A 22,960-nucleotide genomic window follows, 5' to 3' on the forward strand; every position below is an offset into this window, starting at 1 on the left:
CTATCGTTATTGCCTCATTTGTGGACTGGAGAGACGTTTAAGATAGCGGGAGGTCTGGAAGGGAGAAAATATGGAGTGGGGCGAAGGAAGCATTTAATGAATTATTTTGGGACGAGAACGAAATTGAGGGGCCGGCCGCGGTGGCCGTGCGGTTCTGGCGCTGCAGTCCGAAACCGCGGGACTGCTACGGTCGCAGGTTCGAATCCTGCCTCGGGCATGGGTGTGTGTGATGTCCTTAGGTTAGTTAGGTTTAAGTATTTCTAAGTTCTAGGGGACTTATGACGTAAGATGTTGAGTCCCATAGTGCTCAGAGCCATTTGAACCATTTTTTGAAATTGAGGGGTAGATCAAACATGATATGTGCACTCTAGAGGTGGAAGTGAAGGGACGAAACATCTTCTTCTTCTTTTGGTTCCTATCCGTTCTGGATGTTGGCAACCATTTTGGCAGTACTTTTCCTGTCACTTGCAGCTCTAAACAGCTTTGTAGATGTTTTAGAGGTCCGCGTTCTGATGTTCTTACGCTAGGATATTCTTCTCCCTGGAAAACACTTCTCTTCCCTGGTATTTTTCCTTGCAGGATTGTCTAGAGGAAATGGTGTCTGCTGTTGTTCCACATGAAGTGTTCCAGGTACTGGATCTTTCTTGCTTTCACGGTGGCCAGTACTTCTTTCTCTTTCTTCATTCTTCCTAGAACCTCGACATTTGTGAGATGCGCTGTGCACGCTCCTGTACAGCCAGTTCTCAAAAGCCTCCAGCAGCTTACCCAACGATTCTGTCAGAGCCCACGTTTCAACACCATAGAAGAGGGCGGAAAATGCGTAGCAGCATAGAAGTCTGATCTTCGTAATCATTGCTAAGCATGATTCTTGAAAAGGTTACTACTCATCTTATTGAGGACAGCCCTGGCTTTTCCAATTCGAGTTCTCACCTCGTCAGAAAGATCCCACTAGCCATTTATTACAGTGCCAAGGTACGTGTATTTAAATACTTGCTCTGTGTCATATAGCCTATCTTAATGTGACATGCAGGGACTCTGTTTTTACTGATTATCATTGTTTTCGTTTTTTGAGGGTTGACATCTAGACCATATTCAGAGCTTTTTTGTGCAAGTCTGTCGACAAAGTACGGCAAACCATCCTCACTGTCAGAAAATATTACTGTGTCGTCAGCATATCGGATGTTGTTGATATATTTTCCGTGTAAGAGCACTCCAATCCCTACTTTGTCAAAAGTTTCCTTAAAGATGTGCGTGGATAATATACAACCCTGCCTTACACCTCGAAGAATATCTATGTATTTTGTATCTTCTCTGTCCAGCCTCACAGAAGCCGACTGGTTCCAATGTAAATTCACAGTTATATGCAGGTCCTTATCATCCAAACCAATGCTTCTAAAAATGTCAAAATTTTCTGGTGTTTTACTCTGTCGATAGCCTTGTGGTAATCAATAAAGCAGGCATAAATGTCGCAATCACATCTCTGCACCTTTTAAATACTACCTGGATACTAAATAATGCTTCGCGCGTGCCAAATGCATTTCTGAAACCAAACTGGGTAGAAAAAATTTGTTCTTCACAGATATTGTAAATTCTTTGGAGAATGACCCTTCGAAAGATCTTTAGCAGGTGACTCATGAGGCTGATGGTACTGTATTCACCACAAGTCTTAGCTCCGGGCTTTCTGGGCAATGTAATAAATTCGGATTTAAGCCATTTCCGTGGAATGTTACCAGAGTCTTAGATGTCACTGAATATTGCAGTCAACCATTTTAAGTTATCCTCACAGAGCAGCTTGAGAATTTTGGTATTCACATCGTCGGCACCAGGTGATTTACCATCTTTCATTCCTATTACCGCAGCTTGTACTTCATCCAGCAGAATTCTAGGTGCTGTTTCGCAATATATTTGAAGATTTCTGGCCGGTTGCCATAAAATAGTTGTTCTATGTATGCTTTCCATGTTCCTTTAAGCTCATCGTGTCCAACTATTATTTTTCCTTCATTATTCACCAACCTGTTTCCTGTCCGTTTTCTGTAATTTCCTGTCACTTCCCTATCTTTTTATGAATATTGAAACTATCATGCTTCAATTGTAATTTCCCTATTTCATTGCACTGTTCCTGTATTTCTCTTTCCTTGGCTTCTCGTACCTGTTTCCTGATACCCTTGTTGATATTCTTGTATTCATCAGGATTAGTTTTCACTTACCTCCTTCTGTCCATCATTTTAAGTATCCCTTCAGTCATCCATGACTTCATTTTGATGACATTGGATTTCAGATGTTCTTCTTTAACTGATTCCAAAATAGATTTTATCTTTTTAATTTTCTCTTCGGTGCCCAAGTTACCTGACAGAGACTTTATTTCATTATAAAGATGGACTCCTACATTTTCTCGTATCGAAGATTCTTTCAGTTTGCGGATATCATACATTTTGACTTTTTTCTTTTGAACTCTCTTCATTCTGATTTTAAGGACACCAACTAGGAGAAGGTGGTCTGCGTTAATGTCGGCACCTGGATAGGTTTTCATTGAGAGACAACTGTTTCTATATCTTTGGTTTATCAAGACATAATCAATCTGATTCTGGGTAATATTTTCGTCTGAGTCTCTTGGGGACACTCAGGTTTAGAGACGTCGGGGTGATAGTGTGAAGAATGTGTTAGTTATTACGAATCTCCACTCTCCTTCAAATGCAATGAGTAGTTCGCCTCTCTCATTCCTGTCACCAAGTCCATAGAGTCTATAATGTCACCTTCGGATTCCTTCCTGTTTTGCCATTAAAATCTCCCATAATTATTGAAAGATCTTTCTTCGGTAGTTGTTGCAAAACACCTGAGATTTGGGGATAAAATTCTTCAAATTCTTCATCATTATGGTCTGTTGTTGGAGCACAGACCTGAATAATATTCAGTTGTGCGGGTAGAGCACTTATTTAGATTAACATCACTCTCTCTGAAACAAGTACACAACATTCTGCGATTGCTTTTGATACTAAAAATCCTACTCCAGACTTAAACTGTCCATTAGATGTTCCTGAGTAGTAAATTCTGTGTTCATTCATGTTACAAGAACCTGAATCTGGCCATTGCATTTCACTAATGCCCATGATGTTAATGCTCATTCTTTCCATTTCTTGGATTGCGTTGTTGATTTCTCCAGCCTGAGCCATCGCATTCACGTTCCGTGCGCTTACCTTTATACTATCTTTCAATGATAATCTCTTCTTTCTGATAGCGTTGCTCACAGTGCTCCCCGCCGGGAGATCCGACCGGGGACTTGAAACTCCGGAAAATTTGGTTTTGAACGCGGTCATGGTGTGTAACTAGAAATATCCGTAGGATCTTTAGTGTGGTGGTTTCTCGTTGCCTTCCACATTCTGATGCCGTTGACCATTCTGGCTCTTCCGCCTTCAGCGACGATTTCTCATCCCAAGTGCTCTATCCTTTACCCGCTCATCCGCCCTCCAAGGAGGCCGTTGGCACTTGTTAGAAGGGAACCACTTACACTGGTGGACACTCTGTTTTGGACGCAGTTTAACGTCATGCTCGGGACACGGACGACACATAGAGAATGATTTATTGAGGGAACAGTGTTTAGAGCGAAAAGAAATGATTAATGTTCAGTCTATCATTGAAATTAAAGTAAATGACGAGAAAGAAGGCGCACTGCTCGATACTGGAAATAATGTGTCGGCAGTGTCGGAAGCTTTTGTACATAGGATAAAGAATAAGAAATTAGTATTACTACACGTAAATAGCGTAAAAATTAAAACGGCAGTTGGCGGTTTAAGTAAGCCGACAAGGCAAGAAGTGGTCTCGGAATTCAAGTGCGAGGAGAATCATTTTAGTATAGGATGCTCTGTAGTGAATGGACTTGTGGAAGATGTGGTGCTGGGAACGGATTTCTTATGTAAATACACAACTTCGCTTCACTTCGTGGGAAGGTGCTTGGATTTAGAAATTGAGGGTGGAAAAGGAAAGTAAAATATAAGAATATTTTAACGGGGGACAACCAGTTTGTCGGCACGCCATAATTACACATGGTTGAGATGAAGAGAACCATATGTATGACAAGATAAAGGAAACGGTAGAAGAAGTCGAGGGTATATCGGAGGAAGATAAAAAGGAGTGATGCGAATTGTTGTGCCGCTATGAGGACATATTTTCTGATCGTCCCGTTAAAGTAACAGACTTCGAATACTCCATTAAAATGAAGACGCACGAGCCGATTAAGTGCAAGCCTTATATAATTCCTATTGCTGGTCGGGAAGCTATCAGAGCCAGGTTAAGGGAAATGCTAGAATGCGATATTACAGAGCAGTGTAGGAGCGATTACTTTAATCCCATTGTAAATGTAAAGAAAAAAGACAAATCGGTTAGAATCGTGTTAGACGCGCGTAAGATAAGGTAATTCTTAAAGAACTCGACCAGCCTGGTAATATGGAGGAACTGTTGCAGAACTTCAGGAACATAAAATTGATGTCTAGTGTTGACTTGACCTCAGGGTTTTGGCAAATCCCATTGGCAGAAGAAAGCAGACGTTACACAGCTTTCTTATTCGAAGGACGAAGCTACCGGTTTAAGGCTGTACCGTTCGGCTGTTTGTAACCAATAAATTGTGATCAGAATCTACATCTGCCCCTGGAAATGTCTTACAAGTTTAAATCTCGATCCTGAATCTCTGTCTAACCATTATATAGTCAACTTGAAACTGTACGGTGTGCCAAGGTCTCTTCCACGCATACGACCTTCGTCATGATTCTTAAACCAAGTGTTAGATATGATTAAATTATGCTCTGCGAAAAATCCTACCAGGTGGCTTCCTCTTTCATTTTTTTCTTACTGTCAATATTCATCAATTAATTTTGCTTCGCTTCCTTTTCCTACTATCGAATTCCAGTTCCCCACACTATCAGATTTTCGGTTCCCTTAACTATCTGAATAATTTCATTTATCTCATCATACCTTTCCTCAATTTTCTCATCATCTGCGGTGCTAGTTGGCATATAAACTTGCACTACTGTGGTGGATGTGGGCTTCGTGTCTATCTTGGCTATAATAATGCATTCACTATGCTGTTCATAGCAGCTTACCTGCATTATTATCTTTTTACTCATTATTAAACCTAATCCCGCATTACGCCTATTGGATTTGGTATTTATGACCCTGTATTCACCGGACCAGACATCCTGTTCCTCCTGCCACCGAACTTCTCTAATTCCCACTATATCTAACTACCTTGAAAGGTATGTGTTGAGATTCGATCAGGATAGAGCCAGTGAAAAATGTCGGTAGTTCCCAACCGCAAGGTTGGACGAGTAGTACATCTTCGAGTAGTAACATCTTTGACAGCTAACAGAGCTAGGTGCACGCGGTAAACGTTTGAGTGGTGGTGAGGAAATGCGCAGAGACAGCAGACGTGTTTCGAGTAGGAGCTAGATGCCTGCAGGAGGCAGCTGGGTCGTGACAGCATCAAAGAATTGGCGCTACGCACATAATAAGCTATATATTGAGCGAAACTCTGCACATACCTGGGGAAACTAGAAAGAATAATTAATAAAATAGGTTTTCTTTGGTTAATAATGTCTAAAAGCTAGATAGAAATCCCATTGTTGATGCAATAAGCGTTTTGTGAAACTTTCTCGTAAATTCATGCAATAGAAGTTTTTTTTTTTTAGTTTTTCACATGTGCCTTAAAAGTTTCAACAGTAAATATTTTTTAGATAAAATTAGTTTCATCTCACACCTTATATCGTTCTCCGCATCCTGTGCTTGCATTGAATCAAAAGGTACAATAAAGTTCCCATGAGTAGAGCTAATAATTTCATTTATCAGAGTAAAATAATCTATATGCCATTGCACAGTTGCCAATTATTCAGATCAGGACAGAATTTTTATTAAGTAACAAACAGGGCCAAAATGAGTAAAGTTATTTAGAATGTCAATTTTATGCCATTGCACTATGGCTGAGTTGAATATGTTTTATTATCGGCTAAACGGGAATGAGTGCACGAGCTAAGTCCACAGATGCAGTCAGATGCAGGTTTGTGACTTTCATTTATTTTTACCACTAAACTTTCATGCAGTCAGATGTGTATTTTGAGTATTAATTTTCCAGCAATATTTTCATACAGTCAGGTAAAGTTCAGTTCAGTTAAATACGCAGTCAGATGCAAGTTTTATTAAAGACTAAAGCAGTCACATGCAGTTCAGTCTAGTTTAAATAGAGAATTTTTATTAACAACACTTTCACTTGGCGACATCCTCTGTGGTGACATCCCTGGACATATTTTTTTCCGTAACTGTGGACTTTGTTTTCGAGCATTCTTTTTTGCAACCATTGTTTCAGATGTGCACTGCCATGCTAGTTGCGTAATATTGCTTTGGCGGCTATGCTTGTGTGCTACAATTGCTAGTTGCGTAATATTGTGTTTGCTGCTACGTTTGTGAACATTCATTTCAGCTTGCTTTCTGCATTTCTACAGATTTTGTGTCCATCCTAAATAATTTTTCTTCTTTTTGTCTGTAAAATACCGTCTTGTGACTTACGTCCATTTTAAAATTGTTGTTAGCCATATTGTCTCTTTCAAGATGTCTGAAACAAATAGACAGGGCGATGAAGTAAAACTACGCAGTTCCTCAAAATCGCGTAAGCTACAACAACCGGACAATGACCCAGTTTTACCCCTTGATCTTCCTACGTTACAAACTGATCAGGAAGTTGCGAATAAAACTGCAGCTAGTAATGATGCAACAGAATCACAAATTTCCGAACCGGTTCCTTTTCTGCGTTCGGATTCTCAGAACACAGTAAACCATGTAGAAACAGTTTCCCATGATTCGTTTTTGCTTAATCAACCTGCAAAAAGCAATGTAGTTGGCTCCAACAATCAATTTCTCTTGCAAAATCCTTCTACAGATAGACAAATAGTTCATCTGAGAGTTTTCAAACAGTCCTTAGTAACCCTAGCCAGCAATATCGGTTGCCACACTCAGATCCTGAGGTGACGCCCCCAGTAACAAATGAAGATAAATTTGACTGTCATTTTCGACTACTACGAAACGTGACGCTAAGAGTGAAGAACAGAACGCAAAGCGTGACAAACAGTTTGCGCAATTCCGTGCAGATATTGCGGAACATAACAAAATATTAACGGGACGATTAGACGTCTTGTGTGCTGACAATGCTAAGCGTGCTCAGGAATTGACACACACTATTGAAACATGCAAGGAAGCAAATGACAGGAAATTACAGGATATCATTGAAACACATAACCGTGACATTACTGACCTTACGAACAGAATGAATGCAGTACTTCCAACAGAGGTTATTGACAAGTTGCAAAAAACTTCTGCTACTCATTCAGAGCAAATACAGGTCTTAAATCATGTACAGAATCCCTGACATCTGACGTCACTCAACTTGAAACTAAGGTCAGTGAACAGGGTGAACAATTCCAATCACAGTTAGAAAACATAACCGAAAGAATAGCTGCTTTGGAAACGCACGCAGACAATGAATCAGACCATACAACCCCAGTTCATTTTTCAGAAACAACAATACCAAGCCCTGGCCAAATTTAAGAGCAATCAAGTCACTATTAACGAACAGCAAGAAAGAGAACTCAATTCGGAATACACTTTCTGATATTCAGCAACAATTGCTGGACGACAGTGCGCCTCGTAATTTTGTCCCAGAACACCAGGGAAATAATAGTGCTTATCTACAACAACAGCCCCCCTTCGTACCTTTACAGGCTCCATTTTCACAGGATTACCGCAACAAGGTAGTACCTTCCCAGGCAGTTTTTCCTACCCCATGATGTTTCTTCCTTTCCCCGCCAGGACAATGTCGATTATAAACACTTCCTTTCAATTAAGAAATTCAAAACGTTCCGGAATAACCCGAACGATTTACATCCGCTTGATTGGATTCAGCAATTTACTTTTGCGTTTCCTCCGAATTGGCCAGTCGCACATCCAATCACTCCAACAACAATTTTTGGATGCTTACTGGAATCCCACTTCACAGCGTGCTGTAAAAGATCAGTTGTTAAATATGCCACCTTTCCATAACTCACAATTCCGCACCTTGACGCAATATTTTGATTACATGATCCAACAAAACCAACATCTCACAGAACCTTACAGTCCGTCTGGTCTCATTCTGCTCTGTATCTCCAAATTACCAAGATCATTGCGAGTTCCGTTGCTGATAGGGAGTCGCACGGAAAACTTGAACACTTTCCGTGACGTCTTACAGCTTCTTGAACTAGACGAAACTCATAATTCACGATCTAGTCAACACTCTTTCGCGGAAACGCAACAGAATAGAGACAATCGTTTCCGTAATAACGGTAGGCAGTTTCCGAATAACAGACCCCAATATGGAAATGCAAGACAGTTTCTTCCACAATCCCAGCATCAGCAGAATGGTGAATGTCTATTCATCAAGGAATCAAAATTATCGCACCTCTCCCTCAATGTCATTCCGCAATGATACCCCACAAGATAAACGGCGGTACCGTAATAGTCAGAGAGCCTGGGATAATCAGCGGAATAATTCCAACTCTGCTTTCGTACAAAGAAACCAAATGTGGCACCAGAACCGCCACCAACCGTACGGAAACGATAATGACTACCAACGACGACAAACCCTTAACCATCCACCCACTCATCAGTACAGCCAACAGAATTTCCCAAATCATAATTATAATTATGCAAATCAGGACCGGAGACAAACCAGTGACAGCCGACAGAATTGTGGCAATGACGGACGTGTACCATTTCATCAATCAAATTCCCGGTTCCACCCCAGACCGGATATCAACAATTCATCCGGTCGAACAGTACAGTTAGTAGACGTTCTTCCACCAAACCCACGTAATAATGCAGATACGCAGCGTGAGACAGAATACCAACAATAGCAATTCGCTGCTCCGCCTACTGAATGCTCTCCGCAGAGCAGGCGCTGCCATGATTCTTCAGAAAATTTAACATCACACGTTATCCGTTGTGATATACGAGAGGATCTTCTGCTGGAAAAAACCGAATTGCGACCTATTGTTCATCATCCGGTCATTCATATTTCGATTGGCACGCAAAAATTCTCTGCTGTACTTGATTCGGGTTCTCCCGTTTCCAAGTGAAGCCGCCTTTCAAAAATGCGCTGGTATTTCTACCATTCCAACTCTTCCGCTTACGCATACCAAGATCAGTGGTGCTGTTCCTGGCAAGAGTATAGATATCAGACAACAATGTTATCTGGAATTTCAAGTTGACACACACCTTTATGTAACATTTTTAATAGTTCCGCTCCTCACTACAGACTTCATTTTGGGGATCGATTTTTTGAACAAATATAAAGCCATTTTAGATTTTGAAGATAATTTCATTCGTCTCTGTGATGATGGAATTTGCTTCTTTATGGACTTTCAGAAACAGTTGTCGAAAGCAGAACAAGATATTAACAAAATTAACTTCATTCAGTCTCAGCTCCCGTTGGACATAACACTGACGTCATTCTTTGTTTCTTACTCACATATGGACAATAATGATACGACTCCAGAGATTAGCGACGCTATTGAGGATAAAATCAAGGTCGTCAATTCAGCCTTAGTTCAGGGAAAGGAAGGTTTACTGAATTTTCCCATGTTTTCGCCACAGCTCCAGGCACAATCAAAAGATTTTGTATATGAATTTAGAGTAAAACCCCACACCCCTTTTGCTGCTCCACCTTATCCGATACCGTTAGTTCACCGTGACAGTCAAACAGGAAATCCAATCTGTTAGCTCACAATATTATTGAACCTGCTACCAGTCCATACAATTCTCCAATATATGTTGTGCCTAAACGGGATGGTTCAATTCGTCTTGTTTTGGATTCAAGGCAAATCAATACGATCATCATACCAGAAACGGATAGGCCGTTAACATTGGATGAAATCTTACAACAGTTTCATGGTGTATCTATTTCTTCCTCGCTGGACCTCCGAAGTAGTTTTTGGCAAATCGAACTAAACCCCAATTTTCTTTGCTTCGGTACATGCTACCAATTTCGCAAACTGCCCTTCGGGTTAACAATCTCATCTGCAGCCTTTATCCGTGGATTAAATACTGTGTTGCCAGCTCCTTTGAAAGACAGGATTGCCACCTACGTGGATGATATTCTTATTGCCGTTTCTTCCTGGCAAGAGCATAATGAAATATTATCCCAACTTCTTCACTCGTTCTCTAGCTTTGGTGTTACAGTAAATTTGTAAAAATCTCACTTTGGACAAGCTCAAATCAAATTTTTATGCCATCTCACTTCATCATCCGGAATTCAACCGGACCCTGATAAGCTGAAAGCAATTCATGACATACAGGTTCCCCGTACAAAGAAACAACTTCGCAGCTTTCTTGGAATGATAAACTTTTTTCGCAGGTTCATTAAAAGCAAAGCGTTGGATATGCCTACCTTGAGCAAATTAACTGGAAAAAATTCTATGTGGCTTTGGGATAATTCTGCTCAGAAGGAATCTGAGACATTAAAACAGTCGCTTATACACTCCTGGAAATTGAAATAAGAACACCGTGAATTCATTGTCCCAGGAAGGGGAAACTTTATTGACACATTCCTGGGGTCAGATACATCACATGATCACACTGACAGAACCACAGGCACATAGACACAGGCAACAGAGCATGCACAATGTCGGCACTAGTACAGTGTATATCCACCTTTCGCAGCAATGCAGGCTGTTATTCTCCCATGGAGACGATCGTAGAGATGCTGGATGTAGTCCTGTGGAACGGCTCGCCATGCCATTTCCACCTGGCGCCTCAGTTGGACCAGCGTTCGTGCTGGACATGCAGACCACATGAGACGACGCTTCATCCAGTCCCAAACATGCTCAATGGGGGACAGATCCGGAGATCTTGCTGGCCAGGGTAGTTGACTTACACCTTCTAGAGCACGTTGGGTGGCACGGGATACATGCGGACGTGCATTGTCCTGTTGGAACAGCAAGTTCCATTGCCGGTCTAGTAATGGTAGAACGATGGTTTCGATGACGGTTTGGATGTACCGTGCACTGTTCAGTGTCCCCTCGACGATCACCAGTGGTGTACAGCCAGTGTAGGAGATTGCTCCCCACACCATGATGCCGGGTGTTGGCCCTGTGTGCCTCGGTCGTATGCAGTCCTGATTGTGGCGCTCACCTGCACGGCGCCAAACATGCATACGACCATCATTGGCACCAAGGCAGAAGCGACTCTCATCGCTGAAGACGACACGTCTCCATTCGTCCCTCCATTCACGCCTGTCGCGACACCACTGGAGGCGGGCTGCACGATGTTGGGGCGTGAGCGGAAGACGGCCTAACGGTGTGCGGGACCGTAGCCCAGCTTCATGGAGACGGTTGCGAATGGTCCTCGCCGATACCCCAGGAGCAACAGTGTCCCTAATTTGCTGGGAAGTGGTGGTGCGGTCCCCTACGGCACTGCGTAGGATCCTACGGTCTTGGCGTGCATCCGTGCGTCGCTGCGGTCCGGTCCCAGGTCGACGGGCACGTGCACCTTCCGCCGACCACTGGCGACAACATCGATGTACTGTGGAGACCTCACGCCCCACGTGTTGAGCAATTTGGCGGTACGTCCACCCGGCCTCCCGCATGTCCACTATACGCCCTCGCTCAAAGTCCGTCAACTGCACATACGGTTCACGTCCACGCTGTCGCGGCATGCTACCAGTGTTAAAGACTGCGATGGAGCTCCGTATGCCACGGCAAACTGGCTGACACTGACGGCGGCGGTGCACAAATGCTGCGCAGCTAGCGCCATTCGACGGCCAGCACCGCGGTTCCTGGTGTGTCCGCTGTGCCGTGCGTGTGATCATTGCTTGTACAGCCCTCTCGCAGTGTCCGGAGCAAGTATGGTGGGTCTGACACACCGGTGTCAATGTGTTCTTTTTTCCATTTCCAGGAGTGTAGATGCGCCCCTGTTATCTCACCCTGATCTTACGACCGACTTTTGCATTTCAACAGACTCTTCAAACACAGCCCTTGGAGTTCATCTCTTCCAAGGGTTTATGGAAGGTGAAACTAAAGTACAAAGAAACATCGCCTTTGCTAGTCGAGTATTAACTTCTTCCGAAAGAAACTATTCCATCACAGAATTAGAAGCTTTGACTGTTGTATGGGCATTTTCCAAGTTCAGACCTTTTCTCTTCGGTAGACACACCACAGTATATACAGACCATAGAGCACTAGAATTTTTTGTCAGCTAAACTATCCCATGGCCGTTTAGCGAAATGGGCTCTCTTGCTACAAGAATTCTCCTTTTCAATTGTGTATGTACCAGGACCTCAAAATGTCGTTGCTGACTGGACTTGGCCACTGTTTCTATGTTTCGATACAGTGTATCGATAGGTGGAACTGTTTCAGTGTTTCGGAACGGCTACGGTTCACTGTTTCGAAACAGTGGTGTTTCATTCCACCCCTGTCTCGGATAACTGGACCAGATTCGGTCTCGAGCCAGACACCGAAACTGTATCATTGTTTCAAAATAAGGCTGTTTCAGTCCACCAGTGCTTGGAACGGACTAATTGTATCGAAACAGTGATGTTTCATTCCCCTTTGTGTCGGACGAGATTCGGGCTCAGCACAGGTACTGAAACACATTTAACATACCACTTCATGAAACACTTTCAAGAGTGTCGAAATCTTTTTGACAAGCAATAGCATGAAGCTTAAGATATCCGAAGATAAAGCTCCGTTTCTAGCTGACTGTCATATTCCGAAATGACGTAACATCTGCTTTATAAACACTAACCAAGCAATAAAACAACGCATACTATTCACATTCAAAATAATAAATATGTGAAAATCATTCAGTTAAATTACACTTTTTGATAACATACGCTTCTCTGTTCATGTACAGTAATCATATTAAGAAACGTAAGTAAGCCTACAACATTTTTAATAAAAAAAAGGCGGGGAGTGACAGTTATTAGACATATACATAAATTTGATGTAGGTATAATTGCAAGCAATCTGTTTGACATATCACTGACAGTGTAATGGTGAACGGGAAGGACTAGGAAGCATGGTGAATTTATAGTAACGGTTCGAAACATCTTGAAAGACAAAATTTTTTTCTGTTATATTTTGTTATTTATTCGAATTATTTGGCGTTATTTGTGACTCTATAGTCACTGTGCCTATTATCCTCAATGATTCCCTTTGTGTGCATGGAAATTAGCAGGATGGGTATATTACCCATACTTACGGAATGTGGGAATATCCATTGTTTCTGCAGTTTGCTCCCACCTCCAGTTCCGTCCGTGGTGGCTCTTCTGTCTTCAGCTATGGCTGTCCTCAGCCAATTGAAAAGTATGAAAGTCACACGACACGAAAGCAGCGCATTTGCTGCAGAAATACGAAACTGCCAAGACGCCTAAGTGATAATTTCATACTTTCTGCGATATGATTAGCGGTCTCGCACCTCATTTGTGTTTGTGGACATACTTATACAGCAGACACTCAAGATGATAAAATGTGTAGGTTTATTAGATAACCAAACACAAACTGTTTCACTGTTTCGAAACAGCGTATCGAAACATTTCATTGTACTGTTTCATTTGTTTCGAAGCAGTTACGTGTTTCAGTTTGCCCATCTCTATTGCTGACGCTTTGTCACGCACTTTAGAAACCGACAACAACGATCCAGCCAACACCTTCTGCCGTAACAATTTCAGTTTACTGTGTATTCGCCAGGTCGCATTTGAGAATTTTGTTTCCGATGCCCTACACAATATTGCGTCAGAACAAGATAAAGGTTCCATCTGGAAAGACGTGAAACAACAATGGCGCGATGTTAATAATACCTCTCTACGACAGTATTACCTTATACACAACAATATTCTGTTCTGCCATATCAAACCAGATACGACAACGTGGCTAGTTTGTATCCCTGAAGACTTAATTAACAAGCTGATTTGGTATGTTCACCTTAGCTTAACAAACTGATTTGGTATGTTCACCTTAGCTTAACAAACTGATTTGCTATGTTCACCTTAGCTATGCGCATTATGGACCGCGCAAATGTTATCAGCTGCTTAAACAAACATCTTACTTTTTCAATATGGAAAAACGTATTCGCCAAGTCCTTGCAAAGTGTAGACTCTGTCAAAAAGCTAAACCACCTACAGTATCCTTTGCTGCTCAGACATTCCCCATCATACCTTTACGTCTTCATCAGCAGGCGGCTGTTGATTTATTTGGCCCGATTCCTACTACAAATAGAGGTTACGCCTATGTTTTTGTCTGTGTGGAATTAACTTCTAAATTCGTCACTTTCACCCCATTACGTAATGCTACGGTCTGCACTGTTTCACGTGCTTTTACTAAACATGTCCTGAAAGAAGTGGCTCATTTAACGTCCGTAATATCCGACAATGGGCCGCAGTTCCGTTCGCGCACTTGGCGACGTACTCTTCAGAATCACAAAATATCCCCATTTTCATTTCCAGGTACCACGCATCTTCCAACCCAGCAGAAAGGCTAATGAAGGAGTTGGTGAAATTATTTAAGATCTTTTGTCATGCAAAACACAATGACTGGGATAAATACCTCCACATGTTTCAGGATGTAATAAATTCATTACCAGATTGTTCCACACAATTGTCTCCACATCTCGTTTTAAAGAACCAACATCCACCTGACAAGATTACAGAACTCATACGTTTCTCACAGTCTCGCTGCCTAAGGCATCACGAGATTATTCAAATTGTGTTGCAGAATATTAAACGAGCTGCTGACCAACGGCTGCGCCAATTGAAGTCAACAAAGAGAAATGTTTCTTTTCAAGTAGGAGATAAAGTTTTGGTCCACTCCCACAGGCTATCCAATCACATCCTAATGCAATTGAAGTACAAACCCTACGTACAAAGAAATCACGTGGTGTACATCACATCATAAACTGCAAACATTCTATTGAATAGACAATACTGTTATCTTTGGGAACTTTCTAAATCTTATTTCTTACATTTACTTCTGTAATCCCAGCTATATACGTCCAGCTAGTTTGTTCACATTATTTCTCCCTGGCCCAAGTACAGTTAGCTAGCGCATAGCGGGTCGCTGCAACCGTTGCCTGGAAAACACATTAGCGACAGGTGGTCGGCCTAGTTTTTTTTTTTTTTTCTCGAGCCCCAGTCAACTACCTCAGGAGGGTAGAACTTTTTTCTTTCTCACGTCCATCAGCCTGCGTTGTACGCTTTTCTTTTACAGAGCGCGAACATTCTGACTGTATACAAACTTCAAATAACACCACCTCTGTTTTGTTCTGGCAATATGATACTAGGAGTTCGGAGACATCTTTTTCTGGAGACACCTTTTTTAAAGTTACCTGTTTTCTTCCCTGAGATTTACAGATTTCTTACGTATTGTAATAAACTGAGATTTTTTTTCTGTACATTACTGATAAACTACGTTATTGTTTTCTGTGGGACTCATTTCATGCTGGCGTTCGAAGTAGACATTACAGTGGAGTATTTTGGTCATCATTCATCAATTTGATGTTGATACTTACGTGATAATTTTGCTTTTTTTGGTTGCTCAACACTGATACTTTGTGATGATTACATGGAGTTATTACATAATGACACTGCTTGTATGAAGATTTTGTCGTAACGAAGGCTGCTTTGTATGTTGATGTTGAGCTAGTGGTAACAATCTTCCTGAAGTTTACGTAGGATCTTAGTGCTTAAGGTTGTATTACGTGTATTGAATATGAGTATTGACTATGAGGATATGAAGATGAGACTAATGTTCTCACTGAATTTTATGTATTTGAAGAAAATGAGGGTTTATAAGAGTTTTTAAGATGATATTGGAAGTTTATGTGGAGAATGAGGTATTGTTAGATTGAAGTTGCATTTTTTTGAGACTTTTGGATCTTGGACGCTACAAGTGATGATTAGCAAATACTGTGTGCTGAAGTTACGACAGAAATATGAAGTGCGAGTGATGTGGTTTTGCATTTACTAGGAGTGTCAAAAACGTTTATATGACGAGTTTCAGGTTTCACTTTCATACTATTTAACAGTTAATTTCTTTTCATAGCTTTTATGAACAAGTATCAACGATTTCATGATGTACAAAGTTTACCAGCATTTACCTCTGTCAGAATATTTTCATTTTACGTTGCCAGTACAGATGGTGTATTAATGTTGTCGTTGCCATGGGCAATCGAATATTCAGGTATTTTCATGAGTACAATACGAGTAATATGTTCACACATGGTTTATGCTATTATCCAGTTTCTCTTTGCAGCAATAACTATTATTTTAACCCTTGTCTTTGAGAATAAGGTCGTTTGCGTTTCTGAAAACTTACGTTTTGTCTCCAATTTTAAACTGCTTATTAATGCTCAACTATTTTTCAGATGCCATTAATGCAATAATGTGATAACTAGGAATTACTAGAGACTTAGGTCATGCCATGCTACAGCATTTTTTATTAATCCTTTTTTTTCATACCTACAGCACCAAAAGTATTACACTTATTGCCTTTTACGATCTCTCTGTACTACCTTATATGTTGCTTCTTCTCTTATGTGTTTTTCATGCCAAGATATAAACAGCTGTTTCTATCTCATTGCTTATCATGTGTGTTGTGACTTTCTGTGTTTCTGCACTTTCAGGGTTAGAGTAATATTATGTCTTACGCTTTCTGCTGAATTCTTGTTGTGTTGGCCTGCTAATATTGCCTTATGCTTTCTGCTGCAATTTTGTTCTGTGTTGGCCTGATATTTTTGCTTTATTATCTGCAATATGCTTTCTGCTGCAATTTTGTTGTTGCTTTATTATCTGACGTTAACTTCTTGCATTTCATTACAGCTATTTTCATACTTCGTCTACATATTTATTATTCACATTTGTGCTATACTGCTTACGGATCTTTTAATCAATGCTTTTGCCTTTGTACTTTGTGATGTTGATTATGTGGCCACATACTATGCATATAGCTTCTATTTATGCACACTTCTGTTTTGTCACACTGCTACTTGCTGACACATTACAGTACCGCTCCTTGACTGAGCTCAGTGTGTTGTCCATTCCTAATGCCTGTTCCCTAAGTGTGTTATTTTCATGCTATATCAATATAAGATTACTGTGTTTTTATTTCCATGATACTCATGTCTTTTGGTGCACCATAACTACCATTACTTTCAGCTACAGTAATTAGTAAGCTCTTTATTGTCTCTGTGTTATTTATATAACAAACTTTGCTTTTTTTCTCACACATGATTTCCATTATTGACATGATTTCCATGATTGACATGATTTCCATGACTGACATGATTTCCATGATTGACATGATTTCCATGATTGACATGATTACCATGATTGACATGATTTCCATGATTGACATGATTTCCATGATTGACATGATTTCCGTGATTGACATGATTTCCATGATTGACATGATTTCCGTGATTGACATGATTTCCGTGATTGACATGATTTCCGTGATTGACATGATTTCCATAATTGACATGATTGACATGATTTCCATGATTGACATGATTTCCATGATTGACATGATTTCCGTGATTGACATGATTTCCATGATTGACATGATTTCCGTGATTGACATGATTTCCATGATTGACATGATTTCCGTGATTGACATGATTTCTCCATGATTGACATGATTTCTCCATGATTGACATGATTTCTGCATGATTTTAACATTAACACGTGATAACACATTACATATTTGTTCTACACAACAGGACTCATTGGGGTAGAGGGTCGGTTGTTCTTTAACTGACACACCATGTGGTGTTGGTGCCCTGTATCCTTGAGCTCTGTAGAACACATTCTTCCTTTCTGAGTTCTCAGTCTACTCTTCTTTCTGTTCTAAATATTTTTTTCTTTTTTCGTCAGATATCTGTGTACCAGTTCTCTGTTAAGTTAAATCACTGTTTGTAATGCCCCATTTCATGGTACTAAGGATTTAATATGCAAGGCTTCAAGAATTAAGTTTGTTAAAAAGGAAAGGAAGCTTTTCAATAATAATTTGTAGGATCGAATTGATGTTTCCTAATGTGAGACGTTTGTGAGTGTTTGCACTGTGAATATTTTATTGAAATACCTATGTGAAGACTATTTAATAATGTATGTTTACGCTAAAAAGAAAGGAAGCTTTTGAATACAAATTTTTGGGATAGAATTGATCTTACTGTTTCATAATGAGAGGCTTATATTGTATGATGTAAATGAAAGGTTTAATTTATCTGTTCTGACTATGAAGTCAAATTACTGAGTAGGACTTTACCTAAACTTGTACTGTTGAATCTTGTAAGGAATTTCTTCATGAACACTGATTACTGCTGCAATTGAGCAGCATGACTTTCTTGCACTTCAATTGGCATTGTATGTAAGAGGATTAGGTACAATTTATTCCCACTACATTTCTGCAGGATCACTTTACTGTACTTTATCAAAAAATAGTATGCAAGCATATTTTACTGCCTTTTTAAAGGAATTTTTTTGTACATAGATTTTATTCAACTCAAGACTATTCTTGCTAGAGAGTTGGTAACATTAGTGTTATCTTATAGATATGTAACACATTTTTATGCAGTAAATGCACTGCAGACAATTATTGTAAATTACTTTAAATATTAATTTCTTGTTAACTTAAACATAGATAACACATTTTGCAGTAAATGTCCACTGCCTATTGTATATTGCTTTTAATATTATAACAGAGACTTAATTGTCACCTGAAAGACTACTAGATGTAAGTTTAAGAGAATGTGACAAAAGCACGTGTGGGCTACCTGTTCATGTCAAATGTCTACTATAAGTAAATGTAGTTAACAATGTTAAGAGTATGTCAGTGTGTACTGCCACCTGACATACCATGCCTTCTATGACTGATAATTGTAACTGAATGTCAGTATGTGTTGTCATCTGACTTGACATATATTTCACACTCGATACTACCATGGCTCAGGGTTTGTAATCACCTGAGACCTCTGTTTCAGGGTGAGTTATCCCCTGATTTAACAGGCAATCGGTTGCCCAGTGTCCCATCACCTGATGCCTTTTATTCCTCACATGTTACATCACCTAACATGACATGCTGTGTACATGGACCTAATCGGTTGCTCAGTGTGTCCCATCGCCTGAGTCCACATATTTCTATTTTCTTGCACTACAGCTCAATAATAAGTCAGTGTGGTCTCCCACCTGATGTGACCTGTCCTGTAAAATTGACCTAATTTAGAGCTCAGGGTGTCCGATCACCCGAGGCCGTTTATTCACTATTATTAAAGACAGTCGACATGTATCTGAGGTTTACTCCAAGATAATGATGGTAACTGAGTCAGTTTATGCTGTCACGTAACGTGACAAAGATGTAATAGTTAAGCCTACTATTAAAGTATCTTATTGCATATTTTATGTATTTTTTCTCATATTCTATATAACTATCAGGTAAATTTGGATATGATTAGAGATACTTTTCCCTCATATTTCTATACTTTTATGTGGTAACATTTAAGTTTATATGATGTAACTATTAGGTAAACTTTAATATTTTTCGAGGTATTTTTCCTTATTTCTGTGTTTCCATTTTGTAACACTTAGTATTGTGTGACATTGATGATTCACTTGTATTTCGCTATTTTACGTATTTTTTTCTCACATTCTACATACAGGGTTATTACAAATGAGTGAAGCTATTTCACAGCTCTACAATAACTTTATTATTTGAGATATTTTCACAATGCTTTGCACACACATACAAAAACTCAGTTCTTTTAGGCATTCACAAATGTTTGATATGTGCCCCTTTAGTGATTCGGCAGACATCAAGCCGATAATAAAGTTCCTCCCACACTCGGCGCAGCATGTCCCCATCAATGAGTTCGAAAGCATCGTTGATGCGAGCTCGCAGTTCTGGCACGTTTCTTGGTAGAGGAGGTTTAAACGCTGAATCTTTCACGTAACCCCACAGAAAGAAATCGCATGGGGTTAAGTGGGGAGAGCGTGGAGGCCATGACATGAATTGCTGATCATGATCTCCACCACGACCGATCCATCGGTTTTCCAATCTCCTGTTTAAGAAATGCTGAACATCATGATGGAAGTGCGGTGGAGCACCATCCTGTTGACCGTCGGCTGTGGTACGTTTAGCTCCCTGCTTGCTTTATTCGTCGACTTCCGCGGGCCTTCGTGAAACTTGCCCGCACGCGTTCAACCGTTTCTTCACTCACTGCAGGCCGACCCGTTGATTTCCCCTTAGAGGCATCCAGAAGCTTTAAACTATGCATACCATCGCCGAATGGAGTTAGCAGTTGGTGGATCTTTGTTGAACTTCGTCCTGCAGTGTCGTTGCACTGTTATGACTGACTGATGTGAGTGCATTTCAAGCACGGCATACGCTTTCTCGGCTCCTGTCGCCATTTTGTCTCACTGCGCTCTCGAGTACTCTGGCGGCAGAAACCTGAAGTGTGGCTTCAGCTGAACAAAACTTTATGAGTTTTTCTACGTATCTGTAGTGTGTCGTGACCATATGTCAATGAATAGAGCTACAGTGAATTTATGAAATCGCTTTAATCATTTGTAATAGCCCTGTAACTGTTAGGTAGAGTTTCATGTTATGTGAGGTATGTTCCCTCATATTTCTCTGCTTGTATTTGGTAACATTTGGTATTATGTAACAGGTATTTCAGTTTTGTACATTTCGATGTTCTTTGAGTCACTGTGGCTTGAAAACCTGGACTGTTGATAAAGTTTGATTTGATACACCTCACTTAATACCCTATATGTCTGATGTTTTTGTCCTATATAGAGATGTTTTGGTTTTGTACATTTTGATGTTCTTTGTTTCACTGTGAATAGCAAATCTCATGGTATTAGACATTTTACTTAACATCCTAGGTTTATTGATCAATTTCATTGCTCTGTAATACTCTTTTCGTAAGAATACTATTTATATTTTATTTTCCATTGTATTTTTTTACGAATTTCGTGGGGCAATCTGTGCTAACTGTACAGATCCCCCCACAAAATTCAGGTCCATCAGACCAGTGGGTTGTGAAAGGTATGTGCTGAGATTCGATCAGGATAGAGCCAGTGAAAAATGTCGATAGTTCCCAACCGCAAGGTTGGACGAGTAGTAAATCTTCGAGTAGTAAAATCTTTGACAGCTAACAGAGCTAGGTGCATGAGGTAAGTTTGAGTGGTGGTGAGGAGATGCGCAGAGACAGCAGACGTGTTTCGAGTAGGAGCTAGATGCCTGTAGGAGGCATCTGGGTCGTGACAGCATCAAAGTAAGAATTGGCGCTACACACAATAAGCTATATATTGAGCGAAACTCGGCACATACCTGGGGAAACTAGAAAGAATAATTAATAAAATAGGTTTTCTTTGTTTAAATAATGTCTAAAAGCTAGATAGAAATCCCATTGTTGATTCAATATGTGTTTCGTGAAACTTTCTCGTTAATCCATGCAATAGAAGTTTTTTTAGTTTTTCACATGTGCCTTAAAAGTTTCAACAGTAAATATTTTTTAGATAAAATTAGTTTCATCTCACACCTTATATTGTTCTCCGCATCCTGTGCTTGCATTGAACCAAAAGGTACATTAAAGTTCCCATGAGTAAAGTTAATAATTTGCATAGTTGGCAAATTATTCAGATCAGGACAGAATTTTTATTAACAAACAGGGCCAAAATGAGTAAAGTTATCTAGAATGTCAATTTTATGCCATTGCACTACGGCTGAGTTGAATATATGTTTTATTATTGGCTAAACGGGAATGAGTTCACGAGCTAAGTCCACAGACGCAGTCAGATGCAGGTTTGTGACTTTCATTTATTTTTACCACTAAACTTTCATGCAGCCAGATGTGTATTTTGAGTATTAATTTTCCAACAACATTTTCATACAGTCAGATAAACTTCAGTTCAGTTAAATACGCAGTCAGATGCAAGTTTTATTAAAGACTAAAGCAGTCACATGCAGTTCAGTCTAGTTTAAATTGAGAATTTTTATTAACAACGCTTTCAACCTGTTCATTTCTCATTTTAAATTTTCTAACCCACCTGCCTGACTAAGATATCTGACGTTCCACGTTCCGATCTGTAGAACGTCAGTTTTGTTTTTGCTGATAACGACACGTTCCTGAGCAGTCCCCGACCGGAGATCCGAATGGGGGAATATTTTACCTCCGGATGTTTTATCCAATAGGATGCAGTCATCATTTAATCATATAGTAGGGATGCACGTCTTCGGGATAATTACGGCTGTAATTTCCCCTCGCTTCCAGCCTTTCGCAGTACCTGCACAGCTTGACCGTTTTCGTTGATGTTACAAGGCCACATCAGTCAATCATCCAGACTGTTGCGTCTGGAAATTCTGAAAAAGCTGCTGCCCCTCCTCAGGAACCACACGTTTGTCTGGCCTCTCAACAGATACCCATCTGTTGTGGTTGCACCTAGGTATGGCTATCTGTATCTATGAGGCACGCAAGCCTCCCTGCCAACGCCAAGGTCCATGATTCAGGTGGAGAGAGGAGGGTGGATTTTGTAATAACATTTCCATATTCACCTCTGTCGACATTTTCCTTGTTATCACTGGCATAAACAAGCTCACAAATTTTATCCAATCATCGCACTATGCCCACAACAACAATTTTGAAATGAAATGCTGGTGTAGCTCACCGTAGTCTCACTGTGTGCTGGGGATGGCCCGGTAGTGGACGATTGCGTTATGACGATGCGGTGGTGTACACTGTGTGCGTGCGTTGCGATGGTGTAGACTGCTTGCTTGCGGTGGAGCAGTCGTCGATGGTTGCATGCTGACCGGACGTCCCTGGCTGCGTGCTCGCTTTGGGCGTGTCCTCTAAGTTTGCGTTTCTCGTCGGTTTAGATGGACGCTCTTAGGAAAGGCGCATA

This window comes from Schistocerca cancellata, chromosome 1 (assembly GCF_023864275.1).
Source record: "Schistocerca cancellata isolate TAMUIC-IGC-003103 chromosome 1, iqSchCanc2.1, whole genome shotgun sequence".
NCBI classification, from domain to species: Eukaryota; Metazoa; Arthropoda; class Insecta; order Orthoptera; family Acrididae; genus Schistocerca; species Schistocerca cancellata.